Source organism: Coturnix japonica, chromosome 2 (genome assembly GCF_054131305.1).
Source record: "Coturnix japonica strain WE chromosome 2, WE-NBRP24, whole genome shotgun sequence".
In the NCBI taxonomy this organism is placed as follows: domain Eukaryota; kingdom Metazoa; phylum Chordata; class Aves; order Galliformes; family Phasianidae; genus Coturnix; species Coturnix japonica.
In genome coordinates this window covers 136,896,537-136,917,533 of record NC_140664.1, presented here as the reverse complement: position 1 = coordinate 136,917,533, position 20,997 = coordinate 136,896,537, and the positions used below count along the sequence as shown (strand labels likewise).

At 39.9% G+C, this 20,997-nt stretch overlaps 1 long non-coding RNA gene across 3 annotated transcripts; it reads right to left on the bottom strand.

Moving 5' to 3' along the window:
* Positions 1-303: 303 nt before the first annotated feature.
* On the bottom strand, positions 304-20,114 carry LOC107308731 (uncharacterized). 3 transcript variants are annotated; one of them, XR_014943739.1, is made up of 3 exons: positions 20,009-20,114; positions 1,427-1,575; positions 304-498 (listed from the first exon to the last, which is right to left on the bottom strand). It is a non-coding gene; the product is annotated as an uncharacterized LOC107308731 (long non-coding RNA). The 3 variants fall into 3 exon arrangements; XR_014943740.1 differs by lacking the exon at positions 304-498 and adding an exon at positions 4,193-4,266 and having other exon boundaries at positions 1,147-1,575; XR_001552884.3 differs by lacking the exon at positions 304-498 and having other exon boundaries at positions 1,147-1,575.
* Positions 20,115-20,997: the final 883 nt, after the last annotated feature.

Sequence of the window (20,997 nt, the reverse complement as noted above, 5' to 3'; positions counted from 1 at the left end):
CAGATGACCTACATCCCCTTTTCAGAACTTGATTGGGTTCAAGCACAAGATCACCACCAGATCACACGAAAGTATATCTACTTCAGTTACTAACTTCTCCCAGTCTTTTTTGTAACCAATCACTCCACTTTTTGGGACATTCATTGAAGTGAAGCTAGATTACAACATTAGCCTTGTTTTGGAGGGCAACAAATAGAAATTTATTTCCATCATACAGTGACAGTAACTCTGTAATAGCCCGACTGCTTGCAAGTCCTGCAAGAAAAGTCATGAGTCAGATTATTATTTTTTGGTTCAGCTTCTTTTATTTTTTTTTTTCCCTAGGACTGCATTTTATAAGCTGGCAAGAGCTCATGTGAACATAAATATTGAGCAATTCTTCCCATCTTGATGAAGACTTTTGGAAAGGCAGGATTCATGAGCTATTTCAGCCGAGGATAATGTAGCTCACTCTTAAGGCCCCCTTGTTAAAAATAAGCTGCCCTCCACGTGGTTCTCCTACATAGAGAAACCAAATCCTTTTGTCAGTCAGCTGGAAATCTGCTCAGCCACCTGAGATTCATTGTGGATGAGAGTGTTTACAAGGCTCAGTGTAAGTAACCCCACTCAAATGTCAGCCGGGGGCCCTGTTAAGTCAACAGGAGCTTTTCCCATTGACTCCAGTGTCCTTTGAATTAGCCTGAGGTGGTGGATGTTTCAGTAGGTTGTTGTGTGGGAGCCTGATTTTGTAGTTAAGGCACTGGTGTGGGTATAGGAGAGCTGTGCTGGGTCCCTTACCTGTACGATTAAGGCAGAATAAGGGAGAGACAAACATCTGATTCTCATTATTTTGTCAGTTCTCCAGCAATTCCATAAAGTAGTAGATAAAAAAGAAGAAGAAGAAGATTAGCAAAATTGATGACTCAGAAAGCAGAATAACATATGCTTTGTTTAAGTCAGAATAATTCATCATTTTTACATTGCACGTTTTCTTTCTGCTTTCTCAAGTGAGCAAACTTTCTGTGGGTACATCGTGTTGTCTGTGTTTCCTCCCATCTTAAAATTCATTCTCAAGCAGCTTAATAAACGGCCAGAAAGGCCCTGAAAACTATGGGAAATTGGCATTTAGACGTTCAAAACTGTTTTATCAATTAAAACTTGAAAACATATTTTGAATTCACTTCATTTTGAAAGATTCGGATGTTCTATGCCAGTGAAATGCTGTCTCCTGATGGTACTTAAAAAAACATTTATGCACCATTTAATACAACCCAGGATGGTTTTCTGAGCGCTGGAAGTAAGGAAATCCGCTTTCCTACAGCTTTACATCTGCTGGAAATGTGACTTTGCTGTCTTAGCTTTGGCTGAGGATTTTCTTGGGGTTGGGGCATTTGCAGTGACTCCCCTGCATCTGCTCTGGTATGAACAAGTTAAAGCTGTTTCTTACTGAGTGTCTGTGCTGTGTCTGACACAACGGGCTCACGACCTTTCTTCAGCTCTGTGGATGTTGTGCTGACATGCACTGAGCATGCAATGTCCTTGTGTCTTCTACTTTTGTCGTTCTCCACATGTTTACAAAGCAGGCTGACTGCGAATCTAAATTTAGAAAGAAAAACATGCGTGTTCTGGCAAAACTGAGTAAATGTCATTGTGATGGGAGAACCCCAGGGGCTCAGGCCATAAACCATTTCAGAGTTCAGGAGTTTAGTCCTACAAATGTACACACAGTTTACTATGCAATAAAAGTGAGACAAAACTAATAGGCAACACTTCCACTTTGGTGACTGTAATGGTGACAGAACGGTGAAACACCTTCCCATTGCTTGTATCTAAGTTGTTCTTTGTTCAAGGCAGAGAACAGCCTGCCTGTAACTCTTAGTCACAGAATCATCGCATCACTCAGGTTGGAAAAGACCTTAAAGATCATCAAGCCCAACCATGACCTAACCATACTACTATAGATGGAATGTCTTTCCATCTCACTGCTCTCACTGCATGAGTGTTTCCAAGCCCTATCCTACTGCTAAATCATCAGAAATATTTGCTTTACTTAAGAACTGAAGTGTCTTTTTCCCCCAAATCTAACTGAATTCTCAACGTTCTTTACTGTTATTGTCCTCCAATTCCAAACGTGATTCCATTTTCTTTACAATGCAGTATATACTGTAATAAAAAGCATATATATATATATGTTGATTTTGTTGTTGTTTTCCAGCTAGGGATATACAGACGTGAACACACAGGCATGTTCCATGCAAAAAAAAAAAATTAAAAATAAATAAATAGATAAATAAATAAATAAATAGCATCAGATTTCCCATAAGTAATTAAGTGTAATATAAATAACAATAATAGTAATGCACAATATAATTGCATCCCAGAATACCCTCGTTTGACTGTGACTTCAGTTCAAGAGTAAGTGATTTTGTATCTCATATCCTCCAAGTACCTTGATGGTAAGCCAGAGCCCAGACAGGATTACAGACTTTGAAACTGCTGTGCAACCGAGATTACTGCTGATGAAAATGCATTATAGCACGCACAGAATTGCAGCATTTGAGTGCTTGTTAGAAACCAGGAACCGACCCCATTTTGTGAGCGTACATGTGTTTTTGTACGTGTGTTTTCCTGCAGGTATCCAACCTTTAAAATGTGAGTAGGGTTTCTGGGACTTGATCAGCATTCCAGCAGCAAACACTAAGTACCCTGTCTAGAGCCACATCCTCACCTGGCTCAACAGAAGCCAGTGGCATGCTGCTCACCAGCCAGCAGTGGTTTCTGAGATGCACCTTATGAAACAATCAGCTGTTCCCTTGCGGTGACGGTCAGGACAGAAGAAACCACCAACACCTGTCTTGGCAGGGTTCCGAATTAAGTTCTTTCTCTAGAGCTACAGGAAGGAGGCAGAGAGAACTGAACAGTCTACTTAATTTGGAGGAGTGCAGATTCCCAGTACAAAATATTTAACATGGAGTGCAGTATGTCCGGAGGGTCTGAAGGCTTGTATCATCAGTGAGGTTCTGGGGGTCTTTTCCAAATCTGAATGGTGTAATCCTAAATTGCACTGGGGAGAACTGCAGTGTCATCAAATCACTGAATCACAGAATGGCTTGGGATGGAAGGGACCTTAAGGATCACTCAGTTCCAAATACCATGCTCAGGCTGCCCAGGGCCCCATCCAACCTGGCCTTGGGTACCTCCAGGGATGGGGCATCCACAGCTCTCTGGGCAGCCATGCCAGTGCCTTACAATCCTCTGAGTAAAGAATTTCTTCCTAACATCTAACCCAGATCACCCCTCTTTTAGTTTAAAGCCATTCCCCCTTGTCTTATCACTATTAGATAGTGTAAAACTATGTTAGGACTACTGTCCACTTCTGGTCTTTCAAGCTTGGTCGTATGAGGCTGTGAATAGAAAATGAAAAAAAATATCAAAAAAGACTTTATATGCCTTGGGAAGGTGTTAAAGGGATTGGGAGCACAGGTGGTGTTCTCCTCAGTCCTCCCTGTTGGAGGCTGGGATCTGGGCAGAAGAAGAACAAACCAGTTGAATGAATGGTTGCATGGATAGCGTCATGTTGAGGACTTTGAGTTCTGTAATCTCAGATGCACCTTTGATTGGCTGGGAATGCTGACACTGTATGGGATACAACTGACCAGGTGGGGCAAAAATGTACTAGGTAACATCATTTAACATTATTTTAAAGAACTACTTTCAGATTTTAGGGGAGCACTGTTATGGAAGCAAAAAGGCACCCATATGGATTTTTTAGTAACAGGGCAGAGGGACGGATCTTCCCATTACTGGGCTGACTCCCTATGGGCCACCATATAGGAAGGGGATATGAAAGCTAAGAAACCAGCCAAAAAGGAGTTGATGGACTTAAAACCACACAGGACTCTTTCCTCTTGGCATCTGTCTGTTCACAAAGAAAAGCATTAGACCTGCATTTGCTTTTTCAGCTTTCCCTCTTTCTCCTCCACTTTAGGAATTTTCTCTTACTGATAATCCTGGCTACAAATTCAGACTCCTCTTGGGTGCATATTATTTACTGTGCAGTCACAGTTTATGCAAAGAATTACAGTATTCATATCTCAACAAATAATGTGTCAGGGATGAACGATGTTTAGTGACTGGGGGTTCTTGATTTTCCCCTTGGAGTTTTGGAGTGGAAAACAATTTTATCTAATCCATCTCATCTCATTTTGCTCACCTGTAACATAGATGTCTCCCCTGTGATCATTTTCTTCTAATTTATTTATATTTTTGTACAGCCAAACAGCTTGCCTGAATGAAGCAGACACAGCGGAGAGCTGATAAATAGGAACAATTTGCATGAATAACAGAGTTCTTGGTAACTACAGACACATTGATATGTGAGGCAATAGCAACAATTTACACACCGTCTTCTGTTTAGGGAGCTTAAAGAATTCTGAGTTAGTGTTAATTGCATTTCAGAACAATTCTTCGATCCTGTAAGCATTACCCGCACAACTAGTACAGAAAAAATGAACTGCATACTTAAACTTCAATCTGCTTATAAGAAGCAAGAGTTTCACCTTTTTCCTATCACCGATGGTCTTAAATACTATATATTCCTGATTTTTCAGTAGTTGGCATTTGGTTCAAGGTGTAAGGGTGTTAAATTAACAGATGATGATAATGATGATGATACAAGGTGTAAGGTTACTAAATCAATTGATGATGTCAGTGGCAACGAAAATGTTGATTATGCTAAGGTTCCTTTTTCTGAAAGGAGGCTGTCTTACAGTCAGTGGAAATTGAGTTACTGAACTATGGGAACAGTTAATTACTTTGTAAATTTCACTGAATCCTTTCCTAAAGGTGAACATTCCAGTTAATGTTAACATAGAGTCTGAGGAAATCTGTTCCATTAAAGCCTGAAATGTAGACACCTGAGGTTAAGTGAGATAAAATCCATCTCCAGTGGCTTTTCTGGGCTTTCAGACAGGCCCTCACTGCAGAATAATGTCTAGATCCTGTTTTGCCAAATTAAGGAATTTAATGGACTTACTCCTGGGATTTAATTTTTGTTTTAGACCCAGGAACAGTGATTTATTTTCCCTAGGGGGCTTTGCTCATTAACTTCTTCAGAGATTCCCTTGCATGGACCCTTCCTGGTAATATGGTCATGTGAAATTCCTGGCAATTGCTACTATTACAGCACATTTTGCTCTCTCCCAAAGGGTTAAAACATCCTGCGTAGCTGTTGGGCTGTTACTGCAACACCTCTGAAAGAACTTTTGAGCAGTGATTCCAATATAGCACTGGAAAGGTATTCTGCTACCTCAGTTTACACCATTGTAATCTCTGGGAATATTTAAGAGATATCTAGTTCTGGAGGAAGTCATGTGAACCTGAGATTCCTTTCATGACTCAGCTCTCCACACATAGCTCCTTGCCCTGCCCTTGAGTATCCTTCTGGTTGCCTTTCTAGGAGCCTTTAAAAGAAACATTTAATGCTGTTTTAGCTTTGGCTTTGCCATAGTATCCTTATCCAGAAGAGCATCAGTCTCCTGTTTCAACTTCATACTTCAGATTACTTTAGATACTTATGTTAAAGCAGCTGAACCAGGTCCTAAATCATCTAAATCCCTCAGTTAAACATTTGGATATAGGCACTCAATGTGCCTGTCTTCATCTGTGAATTGAAATCTACATTGAGACTTAAATGCAAAGCAGATGATAACATTTCTTAGACTGTGCATAGTTTAAGACAGAGAGCTTTGCTTATTTGTGTATTCCAACTACCTCTTGTCCTCCACATAGGTACAGTTTTTCAGGATTTTGCAGTCAGAGTTCACGTTTGCCCTGAATTTTGTAGATGACCTTTGTTTTTCCACTCTTTACAGCACAGTTTTCATCTTCTAGTTGGACCATAAAACGTGGCAGAAATGACAATAAAAATGGATCACCACTGTCTGATTCTCTCATCAAATGGGTGATAATGTCAACAGCAGTTGCTGGGAATCAGACTTGCTAAAGTCACTTTCATTGGACATAGAAAATCATTACTATGTATTTCAGTACCTTCCAGCAGCAGTCTCATTCAGGACCCTTTTGGAAGGTGTCTAGCAGCAACACACCCAGGTGGTGTTAGGTAAAAGAGATCATTATTTCTCTTTGTATTTTATCCTGTCTTCTTTAGTCCATGTCAAAGAGTGATCAAGTATTGAGAGGTCAGTCACTTACATTGGTGTTAACTGGAACAGTCTCCACTGAGGTTTTTCATGTTCCTTTCACAAAACAAATTAAACATACTGCTATCTAAAAAATTGTATCCTGAAGTAAATGGGGTGTGATCTCACAGGACATCCTCTGTGCCACAAACATCTGTACAGTTTTACAATGAGCCAAACATGGCCATCACACACAGGCTATCACTGAATTGCAAGTGACTTCATTTTATAGGAGGTTAAAGCTGCATAGAGAAATACGGCACAGAGCTGCCAAATTCATGTGTATCCTTTGTAAGACACATGAAATTCACACAGATTTAATGAGGCGATCAAGCCCACAGGATTCACTTTGGAGACTCACTGTAACACTTTCCAAGAGGGATGGGAATTTCCTGATTACTTTAATTAAACTAATACAGATTCAATAAGGAAAATTCTGGTAGTAGCTTAGCCACAGAATCCGGAGAAGGCAGCTAAAAAGACACTAGCAATTATTTAATCATATCGTCTGGAGGAGCTACCTATAAGGATATCAACAATTATTTAACCACATCATCTAGAGAATCCAGTTAAATCTGAGCTCTTTTGAATTTGTAACTGTAGTTTCTGGAGAGCTGGTAAAATAAAGACAGTGCCACTTATTTAATCATAGTGTCTGGAATATCAGCACAACTAGCAATTTGGCTTCAGGATTTGGGTAAGCAAGTAAGAAATACCATCCCCTGAATCAGCCAGTAGCATGCACACTCTCCAGCGATAGAATCAAATCTGAGCCCGGAACATTGTTCCCCATGGAACTGCTGGCAGAATACTTTTCCTGCTTGAAAAGGATTTTTTGCTCACGCAAAAGAATCAGATGACCATTGTTAATAGGATTTTTCCTGTAGCATAAGGTCCAAAGTAAGTCTCTGAAAATTGCTTTTTCTAGTTTTGTGTCTTTGCTCTGAGTATAAAAGCACAAGAAGAGGGTTCTGCAGTTGGTTTACCAATCTGATTGTTAGTCTAGGACTTCAGAGACACAAGATCAACACCTTACTCTGCAAGGGTGTTTCTGGGTCACCATGGCCAAGTTACACAAGCTCTCTATGCCTTCTTTCTCCTGAAGAATGATGAAAGTGCTACCCCGCTGTGCAAATCAAGATAATAAAGAGCATGAGAGATGTGAAGTGTACTGTAATGGAAATCTGAGAGATATCCAAGTGAATTTGATTGGAAGATGGCAGATGACCAAGAAAAATGGCTCCCAAACCAGAATTAAAATTGCATCAGTGATATTTTGGGATGAATAATATCCAAACCTGCCAAAAGTATAAAAGATTCCCATTAGGAACTTATCATTTATTTCAGTGGAAGGAAGTCTTCAGTTTATATGGCCTACCCATTACAGTTAAGCTTAAAGCCCCAACATAAGGATACAAATATGATCAGATGAGAACTCTGAGCCAGAAATGCTGACTTTCACTTATTAAAGAGTTTTTCTATGATGTGTTTAAAAAATGACAAAGAATCAGAGTATGGGTTAAGTACTCCAGGTCCCGCAGGGAGTAGCTGGGAAATGAAGGCAAATGGTTTAAAGTCAGAGAGATTTAAACTCCTAAATGTTTAATTCAACAAAATTCAGTTTAGATTGTACCTATATTTGGAGGCTGTTCAAATCCCCTTACTGCTATTTTCCATACAGGAAGATCCACAAAACATATACATTTCTAGTATGGGATATATGTATCACAGCCCATATCCTGGCAGCAACAAGTAGTTCAGTGTCTTTTGCATCCAGAAGTTCCTGTGAAATCTGCAGAGTGGATGGTCACTTGTCTCATCCATAGATGAGATCCATTGTGCCTTTATAAAAGAATGACTGGTGAAAAAAAGCCTTTCAGGGAGAAGCTGCTGACATACTTCCTTGCACATCTAACACTGCTGTTGTTATCGCCACTGTGTTCAGGGTAATGGACAATGTGAGCATGGAGGAATTCCTCCATTCTTTGCCTGGTGGGGGGAAAGTGAAACCCATATCTGTAATATTAATACTGTAACTTCTGCACCTGGAGTCCTGGTGACCTTCCCTGGTCATCACTAGGACAGGAGTACTAATAATGTCACGCTAATAGGAAATAGCAGGGTTGGAACTGGCCATCTTGGAAACTCAGTGGGACTTTCACTAAAGCACAGAGGAGTCATACATAAAGAGACATTGTCTCCTGTGCCTGCCAAGAGATCCCTCCCCTCTGGCTTCACTACCACCTTCATGCTTCACCAGTGAGAGAACAGGATGAGCTCTGCAGACAGCACATTTAACCAAAAACAAACCACAGGATTCCTTTGTTACTGCTTGACTCTGCCCCATGTGTCTCTTCTTCCCCCTCTCCTTCCTCTTAGTCAGACTGCTGTCTTCCCCAGCCCACAGCACACAAAGAAAGTATCCTCCAGTGATGAGTGCAACGCTCTGTTCCCTCCCTTCTCCATCTGCCACTTAGCACAGTGCTTTTCTGTCAAACACCATTGCTCCCAGATTAAAACAATATATGACAAAATGATACCCGCTGACTATTGACACTGGCAATTATATAAGAATTACATGGGCTGTGTGTCTTGGACGAGCTTCAAAGGCCTGTGGGATTCCCACACATGCTCCAAATGCTGTGGGGTCCTTTTCAGTTCTCAGACATATGGCTACTTCCAAGCCTGTTATTTCCTATTAACATGAAACTATTATTACCCACTTACTAAACGCTTCCTGCCTCTATCCAGCCAGGAAGGAGAGCGTCCAAGATAACAGCATCAGAAACCCCAAGAAAGGGGCCTGGCAGATGGGTCTGTTTTCTAAGGAACTATGTGCAGCAAGTTTTATCTCACTTTCTGTTCCTACAACGGTGGGTGTGGTTGGAAGGCTGATGTAATTTCTTACAGCACTAGCTCTTTAGTGAAGCATCTGTCATAACAAGTGTGTGAGCCTGTCGCACTGGCTCAAAATATTGCACATGCCATGGGAAAAGTCCCCATTCATTAACATGTAAGTGTTAACCCCGCCACAGCCCTCAGGCTCCTTCCTGGCTTTTCCCTAGCAAATTATTTCTCTGGATGCACTTATCTCACCAAATTGATGGTGGAGAAAAGAGATTCCAATAATTTCCTTTCCAAATGCATTTTGAGATGTGATGGGCTATAGAGGCTTTTTATCAGATGTCCTTCACTTCAGCCTTTGAATATCTTTAAATACTTTACTGTGAGGGTTGTGAGACACTGAACAGGTTGCCCAGTGAAGTGGTGGATGCCTCCTTCCTGGAAGCCTTCAAAGCCAGGCTGAATGGGGCTTTGAGCAAGCTGCCCTAGAGGGGGGTGTCCCTGCCTATAGCAGGGGGTTGGAACTGGATGATCTTAAAGGTCCCTTCCAACCCAAACCATTCTATGATTCTATGAACTACATCCTGGGTTTTCTTCAGTATTCAAACTTAAAAGTTCCGTGAAGCTTTTGTGTGTGAGAGCAGTTAAGGATGAAAATCCCAGTAAGATGAGGTCGTTTAGATTCATGCTTTTAGAGCGTTTGGTCCTTAAGGATTTGCCTAAGAACATGGTGAACCCATATCACAAAAGCTGGTCTTGAAAACAGACCCCCAGAGTTGTTTTTTTTCCCCACAAGTGGGCCTCCTGTCTTGAATAGATTGAAGAATTCTCCCTCATTTAAACAAATGAATGAACAAAAATAAAACAAATTAGGAAATTTATCCTCTAAAGACCTTTGGGTTCAAGGAAAGACAGGTCAGAACTGTACGTCAAGGGTGCCGATGTCAGCTTGGAAGGTTTTCATTCAGGCCTCTCATTATGGTTTCATAATGGCTGCACTGAATCTTTCTGCCCATGGTCTGCTTATGGCAAGGATCCTCAGAGCACATTGTCCCAATCCTTTTGAACCAGAAAAAATGGTCTGGATCACTCTCTGTACTCCTGTTGAGCCCAAAAGCATGACATTTCCCTTGGTGACTTCCAGCACATCTCTTCCCAGAGGTCAAAAGCTTCCCTCAAATATCAGGCTGAGACCATAAGAGAAACAAAAAGGGCCAGCTTCTGCCAGCCCTTTGGTTGTTCTGTGTTTCTATTCTTGGTCTTGTCTTCCCCCATGTGGACTGTGGAGATTAACATGGATTTTGTCCATGTAGCTCCAAAACTTCATGTTTACTGGACCTCTCCGAAGACACAGTGCCTTGGTGGTATAAATGAAAACAAAATACAGCCTGCTGATGTGTGTAGCAAGCATAAGGATAGAAATCTCACGGCACAGAGAGCTGAAGAACATGGCAAAATGATCTGTTTAATATCTCAGCCTCTGTATGATCATGCAGCCTATTCTTGAGGCTAACAGAGTGACAGAACTACATTATACTGCATCTGTTATATAAAGGACTTGAATGCAAGTGAAATCTGTTCAGTAAGAGATGGTCACCTCTGCACCTTCACCTTACCCCAGTCCTCTCCTTCTCTTTCCCAGGAAAATCTGCAGAGAGAAGGAGGATTTTAAACCAAATTACCACCCCTTACAGAACATGTACCCACAAGACCTATCACACCAGGGCACAAAGACTTCTGAATGTGCCATTGCACTAAGACTGCTGTACATTCTGCCTTGACCTGCTGGTTCCTCTACTGGCAATACTACCACACCATGTACTTTACCCTCTAAGCAGACTCTAATCACAAGGCAAGGGAAATCATGATTAAGAGCAGTTAAATCCAGGTCAGAATGGAAGTGGCTTTTCCATGACAGTACCTAAGCAATAAATTCAACTACAATTAGTGCTTTTTGCCAAATACTGCCTAGTGAATTTTGCTGTCCCAGAACTCAGTAAGAATATTGCAAGCTCTGTTGCACTGTTAGAGCACCCCAGGTCAAAGTCTAGTTGGATGTTGAAGATCTCCAATGATGGAGACATTATAACCTGTCTGGGGCAGCCTGTTTCCAAACACTCTCTGAGTAAATAAGTGTTTTGTTCTATTCAAATAAAGTTTCCTGTATTTAAACTTGTGCCCTCACCTCTCATCCTGTTATTCGGCACCAATGAGAAGATCTCAGCTCCATCTTTACTCTCCCCATCACTTAATTTAAACACACTGATAAGATCCTTCTGAGTATTATCCTTTTCAGGATGAATGAATCCAGCCCTCTCATACTCCATTCCTTTAATCATATTATTTGCTTTGTATTTAAATAAGTGTGCAACATTTGGATAGTGGCCTCAATAACATGACTTTCTTAACTGATTTGTGCTTTTTTCTTTTTATTTTCCTTGTCAAGTTGTGCTTGCATTTTAGTTTGTTTGCTAGACATCAGGATTAATATCAATATTAGGAAAAAATTCTTCTCAGAAAGAGTGGTAACATGTTGGCACAGGTTGTCCAGGAAGGCAGCTTAGATTCACCATCCCTGAAACTGTTCAGGAAACATGGAGATTCAGCACTGAGGAACATGGCCAGTGGGCATGGTGGGCATGGGTTGGGGTTGGACTTGGTGATCTTAACAGTCTTTTCCAACCTGAGTGATTCTGTGGTTCTATGATTCTGATATTGTCTACTTATTTCCTATCTAGAGTATATCTCTTCATGATGAAAACTGAATAAGCAGCTGAAATTAAACCTGTTAAGTTTAGAGAATGGATTTTGGAGGAAATGTTCAGTCTTTAAATGTTTTTACTTGTTTCTACTAAGAGACAATAACACTCACCATAGGCAATGAAGTCATAATGTTCCAAATCCTGTTAATGATGCTTATAATCGTACCCTATAGAAAGAACTCCACCCACTCCTCCTCCTTCTAATTATAAACACTTCCCTCTACAGCTCCTGAGGCATTTTGTCTTTTAAAGGAACAAATGACTGTAGGAGAAGCCTTGACACCATTGCAAACAGGGTTATATTATTAACTCCTTTATAAGCTGCTGAGTGTTGCCAAAGTTTTTCTATCATTGATACCAGGGAAAACTTTTCCTGAAGCTAAGATCTGCAAGTGCAACTGCTCTTTCTTGGATCATACACTTTAAAAATATATATTTTACTTTCATGTTTGCATCTGGTTGCATTTCTGTACATTAGTTATGACCCTCTGAGTACGTAGTCTACCAAGTTATACGAGCTAACCCTTTACTGCTGGGACTTGACTCACCAGGGCATGTAGTAGCTCTTCTTACTCATTGCCTCACCTCCCTAGCCACACTTCATTTGATCACACAGTACTCATAGATGAAAAGGGATGATAATCTCATTGAGCATAGGAGAAGAGAATTTCCAAAGAAGCAAAAAAGGCTTTCCAAAGAATTAAGAAGTACACAACTAAGCTGGCAGCTGAATTGTTGAGGGTGCTTTATTGTTTGTTTGCTCTTTCAGTCAGAATCCAGGAGGTTGGCCGTCAACATTGGTCTTTAATGTAAGGCCAAGTAGAAGAAAAGATACGTGAGATTTAAAATGTTTCTGAAATGTTGTAACACTCACATCGCCTGTTTCTCTCCCATGACTGAAAATTAGTTTGAGATTAATCCCATGCTCCAAGTTATTCTCCTGCAATTGAACCCAGCTGCTAAGCACTATCAAGCTCTTTTGAAAATTCAATGCACAATTTTCCAATTTATAAAAGTAAGTTTGCTTGTAACAGTGTTCATGTGTATCTAGCACTGCTAAAACCTTTTGTACTGGGAATGAATAAGAGAAAAACATAAACACATTATTCCAGGAAGCTGAGCCATCAAACAGCAGATGACAGTGAAGGCCACAAAGACAGGACCTGAAAGAGTCACGATTCTGATTCTAATGGCATTCATGCAGAGAGTCTGAAAAATATCTGTTCATGACAAGAAAAACCATCGTTAAGCCTAGAGGGAAGACTTCTGTGCCACAAAAGTGATTTGTTTTTCAACCTTTAGCAATTAATCTAACAAAAAATGCCACAATCAGCTCAATTGTCTGAAATTCCTTCTTACTGAGTGAAAAGAAGCAGATGTATATGGAGTTTTACTAAGTCCTTACACATTAGAAGCAGAATGGTTATTTAGTATGTAGGACACTGGTGTAAAGGATGAGGACCAGGACAATTTTGCTGAGCCATGTGCATCCACCCTGGAACATTCACAGAATCAGAGATTCACAGAATTCTGGGGACTGGCTGGGACCTCTGGAGGTCTTCCAGTCAAACTCTCTGCTGAGGCAGTTCCCTACAGTTCGTCATAAAGGACGATGTCCAAGTGGGTCCTGCATATCTACAGAGGAGACTCCATCACCTCTCTGGGCCGCCTGTGCCAGTGCTCTGCCACCCTCAAAGTAAGTAAGTTCTTTCTCATGTTCAATTGTGTTCCAGGTTGTGCCTGTTGCCCCTTGTCATTCATGCCACATGAGAACCTCTACCTGAAGACATCCTTAATGATATCTCAATTACTGCTGGAAATCTGAAATATCATGGATAGGCACTGGTCCTATGGGAGATCACTTCCAATCAGGACTGGAAGCTGAGCCAGAAGGGATATCCTGAAGCCATTCTATATATATTTAATTTTTAATCAAAAAAGCTGAATCCCATCCTTTCCGTATGACTTTTTGTTGTTTTCTTTAAAAAGCCTAGGGAATCCCAATGATTACTGAAACGTGCCATAGCAGGAGCTGCAGGTAGCATGATGTTTTTAATTAAAAGAACATGTATAACTTGAAAAAAATAGGGGAGATATATTTAGGTGTTCCTGTGCATTTGAGTGTTTAATGCTCCTCTCGATTTCTGTGTTCTGCTTTTTTTACTTGTAGCTACATTTTGCATCCTCTTAATTGCTGCCTTCAGTGGCACCCATCTATCCCAATGGGACATATCAAATGCCATTACAATAAAATTGGACACAGCAAAGGGGATTTTAAAATAGATATCCCTTCTTAAGCCTTCCTGGTGTCCCTAAGAGACTTTAGAATTTTTGGGATTTTTGTGATAATGATAATGGTGACTGTTTATACTCATCATTTTTTCCTCCCTTCCTTCCTTTTTTCATTTTTTTTCTTTTTTTCTTTTTTTTTTCCTTTTTTTTTTCTTTTCTTTTCTTTCTTTTTTTTTTTTTTTTTTTTTTTCTTTCTTTTAAATCTGCTTTCGTATGGATGTAAAATGCAGATATTCTGGTGAAATAAGAATGACTACAAAAACCCACAACCCCATTTATCTGGAAACGATTCAAGCCCGTTCCAGTCTATTACAATCCATTGGGAGACAAGTTTTGGCAAGTTTCTTCCAGATACATCATCAAATTAATGGCCATCAGAGTCTTTTCTTGAAGCAAGAAGGGAGGGAGTGAAAATTACAGGCACAGGCAAGATAGAAGTAACGTAACTATGGCAGAAAACAAATCACCATTTGTTGTTAGTTATTGTCTTTCAGCTCGAAAGTGACAAAAATACAAACAGAATAATTTGTTTTGTACATTGAGGCTGGATAAGTGTAGGAATCATGCAGCTTTCAGAAACATTCAAGGAAATGGGCTCTTGCCAAGTGTAAGCTACTGCCATAAATCTGTATTTCTGCCTGCTGTTTGCTTATTATATCAGAGATTTTGTTGATAGAATGGGAAAATTCAGAGAGATGAGTGACGAAAAATTAAAAACAAAATAAAAATAGAAGTAACATTTCTTCTTCTTTCCTTAAAATTAATGAGGATGAAACTATCCCAGACTGAAAGGGTGGGACTCAATTGGAAGCCAGCAGACTCCCACTACCACAGACAAGGCGCCAGTAAACTTATATCCAGTAACTTATATCCAGTAATTGGAGAGTGAAATGCTACTCACCTCACTTCAGCTGCCTAGAAGAGAAACATCTCCAAGAGAAAGTCTCCAGGCACCTCCAGGGGACAGTTTATTACTTAAGTCTGAAAACTGCACATTTGTGTCTCTTCTTTGTCACAATGGGAGTCCCTAATTCCAATTTAGACTGGATACTTACAAGTTAAGTGGTGAAAGGCAAGGTAATTCACACCTTAACTGGATAATGGGCAACATTTCCATGGGTGCTTTTGAAATGTGACTGAAAAAACAGAGCTGCGATTTGTTGTTCTCAGTCAAACGGAGAAGTCCCCCATAGGAAACCCTGTGTGCTGGCATGCACTGACACTCACTAATCCAGAGGAATGCCTAATACTGGGAACAGTCTCCTTGAACCCAGTGGAACTACCACGACTTTGCTGGAACTCCTTCAGACTGGAGCATAGTTTTCTCTGGGTAAAACAGGTCTTTATCAAAGTTGTATATTTACCACTTGGTTTTCGGAAAGTGCAGAGCATTTTGTTACTTCATATCCATCAATGATGGATGAACTACAGCACATTCACAACTTCAGTTCCTGGACGTGGCCGTGTGTCCACTGCTGTCTGCAGGGACCAAGGGTGAGATCCTACATGCCAGAAGCTGCCTCAGATAGCACATCTACATTTGATCAACTGAGTTACTGAATCATAGAATCATTAAGACTGGCAAAGACCTCCACGGTCATCCAGTCCTACAGTTCACCTACCACCAATATTTCCCACTAAACCATGTCCTTCAGTACAACGTCTAAATGTTTTTTGAACACCTCCAGACACAGTGACACCACCACCTCCCTGAGCAGCCCACTCCAGTGCCTGACCACTCTTCTGGAGAAGAAGTTTTTCCTAATATCCAATCTGAATCTCCCCTGATGCAACTTGGGACTGTTCCCTCTAGTCCTATTAGTTACACAGGAGAAGAGGCTGACTCACACCTCACCACAACCTCCCTTCAGGTAGTTGCAGAGAGCCATCAGATAGTGGAGAGTCACAGTGATGGTCAATAACGTTAATAAATTTCAGGGTTTGATTCTTCTCATCACTTCCTGCACTCTTCAGATGAATGACTATCCTACTGTACTGGTTAAAGCAATGAGCAATTGACAAAGCATCCCATAGGAGGCTCCAATGTCATTGGATTCGAGATGCCCTGAGGTATCTGAGACTTGTTTACAGGGTTGGTTGATATGTCACAGGACCTGTCAGGGAGCCATAAAATTCTGGAAGAGCCTCTAAATGTCATCTAGATTTCAACTTTTGAAAAGGTTTGGTTTCCAATAATATTAGATACTTGCTTGTGGGTTGCCCACTGGAGATATGGATCTTCATTAGCTATAATGGGATGGAAACACATATATCTTATGAAGATCTATGCAGTATAGACTGAAGAAACCAATACTGCATGTTGTTTTGTACAGAAATCTTGCAATGACTGAAAGGCACTAAAAATGCATACAGTTAGATGAGATGAATAACAGCTTAAGAATCTAGGCTTTAAGCCAAACCAGTTTCTCTGCATTGTGACACTAATTTAAAGTAACTGTGTTTCAACAACCTGGAAAGTTTAGATTCAAATTCTCAAGAGAAAAAGAGATCTGGGGAAAAGTGAGGGGTTTGCTTTTTCTTCAATTACTGCACAAGGAAAAAACATTAAACTAATGACTTTTCATCAAAGGAATAATAAAAGTAAAGAATTCATTGAGAGACTGGGAAGAGAGAGTGGTGGAAATATCTTCCCCCTTACAGTGCTGAAGGCACAGACATGCTGGAAATGTCCATGGTGAATGTACTCACCAAATTTCTGAAGTCACTGTTCAGAAAATGACATCACATTAATGTTATTTCACCACTTTGCTGGGGATGGAGTTAAATGATACAAGAAGTACAGCCCTTGTGTCATTTCTAAATGTCTGTTTGAGGCCTAAATATAAAGGAAAAAAAAAAAAAAAAAAAGGATAAAAATATTTCCACCATATTTTGGAAAAAAAAAAATCATTTTTGCTCTACCATAAGATATGGAGACAAGGTTATTCTATAATTTATTTATGTATCTGAATTGGTTTGATGAGGTATTTAATGTCCTAATTGCAGAGAGACAGTCTGGAAAGGTGTAAGAGAGGGAAGAGGAGGATTCGTCTTCTTTAGAATATGTTGAGCAGTAAAGTTAAGAATGAGCTATTGTGTCACCAAATGATTCCCTGTGCATTTGGGATTAAGTTTAATATAACAACACTTTTCCTAACATACATGAAATCTGAATTTTGTTCTAGTGTAACTGAGACCAGAACTGACTGTTTTCTCTCAGGAACTGAGTCTAGAAAAGAACTTCTTAAAAGCTCAGGGCTTATCCAAATTAATGGCCAGTCACAATGGATAGGGAAAAAACAAGATACCAAGATCTGCATGGGGAAGAGAAGCAGGAGATCAAACCTATATGAACATTATTCCACCACAGACAGTTCTGCACACACAGCTGCAGATTACAGATATCTGTATCAAGGATCACATTCCTCACTACCTGCTCATTAACCATAGTCACTCCAGATGAGTATTTCACCTGGGTGGAGTGCTTGGCTGTTCAGGAATTACGGCTGCTTTTCTTTTCCAGATTAATGTAGGGGTGATGTGACCCAGTGGTGCACCTGGCTCGTGGATGTGTAAAATGCTTTGGAAACCCCACTGAGTAAAATGAGCCATGGAAGTGTCAATCACCTTCACTGAGAATATAAGCAAGCAGGTATGAAGCTGGGAATTTGCCAAAACTTGCTCACAGCTGAAGTCTGGTGCCTGTAGTTGTTTGGATAGAAAGCCAAACAATTTGTCCTGCTCTTACGTAGAAGTTACAAGTGACATTAGGCAACTTTGGCCAATTCACACACTCATTTTTACATGCTTCATCCACTGTATTAGCAGCCTAATTTCCTGAACTAATTCTTCAAGTCAAGTAGTTAAAACTGGTTAACACCCCCAATTGATGCAAATATCAGTGAATCCCTAAGTCCTTTATGACAATAATAAGACCCCCAAGCAACGAGTTTCTTCAAAAATAGTACAAAATGTCCCTTTGTCTTCCTTTTAATAATTTGGAGATTTTAAAGCTTGTGTTCTCAAATCATGCCCTGATGAAATGCCAAGGTCTGGTTTCACCATGCATATGATTCTCATTTATGAGACACATACTTAGATGAATCAACGTCAAAGGCTTATTTAAACATAGCAATTCTGCAATGAGCTAATAACTCATGCACAACAAGGTATTTCTTTTGCTAGCTCTAAACAAATTATGAATGTTAAATAAACATCTCCTTCTTGCTTAAACTACTCAGATGCAGAGGAAACAACCGGCTGCTTTTAATAAAAATATTGTGTAAAATGAGAGAGTCCCAGATGGTGAGGTCTATTTTTTTTGTTGTTGTTTTCTAAAGGGCAATTTCAATTTTGATTGAAGCTCTGTAATTTCTTTTCTTATTTGATTTCCCTAAAGCAACGTTCCAGAAAAACAGCTTTTCCCAGTTTAGATACTTAGGCAGTGCTGAGATGAAATTCTCATCTGGAAGAGTTTTTCAGCCACTTGTATAAGACGTGACCCAGTGCCCATCAAAGTCAATAGGATTCTTTCTTCTGATTCCAATAGGCTTTGGATGAAACCTAAGGGGTTTGATTTAAAGTCTAGCTGAATCACAGAAAGATCCTCTAGAATTTAATGGAAATTTATATTTAAAATGCTCAGCTTTTGAATAACATGAAAGAAGTGTTTTCCTACCCAGTTTTGTTGGTTTTATCTATCTATCTATCTATCTATCTATCTATCTATCTATCTATCTATCTATCTATCTATCTATCTATCTATCTATCTACCTACCTATCTATCTACCTACCTACCTATCTATCTTACCTACCTACCTACCTACTTACCAACCCATCCATTTACGACCCTTTAAGCCCTCTGAGAGCAGAAGAGGGAAGAAATTAAACAGTGGCAAATTTCATAAAGGAAAATGATTATTTTATCTTCAAGAGTCAAAGAATTCTTTTTCAAATGGTAAACTGAGATCTAGCAATACTTTAGTGATAACATTTTCAATCTGTCTTGCTTTTGTCTAATTATACTCTACCTGATCGTTGGGTTAGATGAAATATTGAAGACCAGTTATAGAGAAGTGCATGTCAAGGATTGTAACATTGCAATATTTCAAATTAAAATTGAAAAATTTTGCTGTAGAAAAATTCTTTGGAAAACACACATTTTCCACTTTTGAAAAGGAAAATAAATGAAAAAAAAAAAAAAAAAAGATATTACTAGAAACAGAAAATCACTTTTAATCAAGCAAGTCTTTCTGATAAATAAACAATAATGGAAAAAACAAAACAAAACAAAACAAAAAACAACCTGATAATGTTTTCAAGTCTATTACAATACAAGGCAATGTCTGCTTTTTCAGACATTGACAGAAGCTTTTTCTTTCCTCTCCCCCCAAAATAATTTTAAAAGTAATTTCTAACTCCTATTTTAAATGATCAAAACTGATTTTTTTATCATAAAATTTAAATTTACGTTTCTTCCTAGCATCACTAAGATACAGACACTGACTGGATGTGGAATTTAAACATGAAAAGGAGTTTAAAACTTATAAGGGGACAATGAGAAGGTGAAGTTACTGAACACTTTCTTGGCTTCAGTTTACTGCTAAAACTGTACCTTAGAAATCCCTGATCCTGGAGATAAGAGAGCTGGGGGAAAGGAAGATTATCCTTTAGTTGAGTATGATCTAGTCAGAGATTATCTAGCCAAACTCAATGCCCACAAATGCATGAATACTGATGGGATTCACTCTGAATGGGATGCAGCCACAGATGCTCAGGAAGCTGGTAGAAGTGACTGCCAAGCTGCTATCTAAACGATCTTTGAAAGATCATGGAGAATAGGAGAGGTGCCTGAGGACTGCAGGAAATTCAATGTCACTCAATGTTCAAAGGCAAGAAGGAGGAGAGAAGCTACAGAATAGCCAGCCTTACCTCCATCTCCGGAAAGGTGATAAAGCAGATTATTCTAGATGCCATCCCCAGGCAACTGCAAGAAAAGAAGCTTAGTAGAAGTAAACATGGATTCACCAAAAGAATATCGTGCTTGACCTGGTAGCCTTCTATGATGTCATAACCAGCTGGGCGGGTGGAGGGAGACCAGTGGATTCTTGAATTCATTAAGGCTTTTGACACCGTCTTCATAGACAAGTTTAGAAGGCATGTGATAGATGAGTGGACAATAAGGTGGATTGAGACCAGGCTGACTGGCAGACCTCAGAGGGCTGTCATCAGCAGCATAGTCTAGTTAGAGGTAACTAGTGGTGTTCTCCAGGGGTCAGTGCTGTGGCTGATCTCATTCAACAACTTCATCAGTGTCCTGGGTGTAGGGTCCACCCTCAGTAGGTTTGCTGATGATACAAAGCTGGAAGGAGTGGCTGATACACCAGAAGAATGTGCTGCCATTCAGGAAAGCCTGGACAGGTTGTGAGGTGGGTGGAGACAAAGCTGTAGAGGTTCAACAAGTGCAATGCAGAGTCCTACACCTGGGGAAGAATAAACACATGCACCAATACAGGCTACAAGGCTGCTGGAGATGAGCTCTGAAGAGAAGGATCTGGGTGTCCTGGTGGACAACATGTTGACCATGATCCAGCAGTGCTGACAAAACATATTGAAATAGCTTCATTATAAGCACATATGTTTCTATTGGAATATACATTTTTGTTCTTTTACAATATATTTAATGGTCCCAGGTGGAGGAGGCCTTTCTCTGCTGGAACCTAGAACTTTCATTTCAGGAAGAGATTATTTGTAGAATCAGAGCATTAGTAGCTGAAAGAAAAACATCACTAAAAACTGGGCTCTGACCAGGGTATTAATAACCAGACAGAGTGAGCAATGGGGAACTCAGATGAGATGCCCAACCTTAAATGCTCAGACAGAAAAAATGCACACCCTAAACTTCATTCCCATGAAAGCTC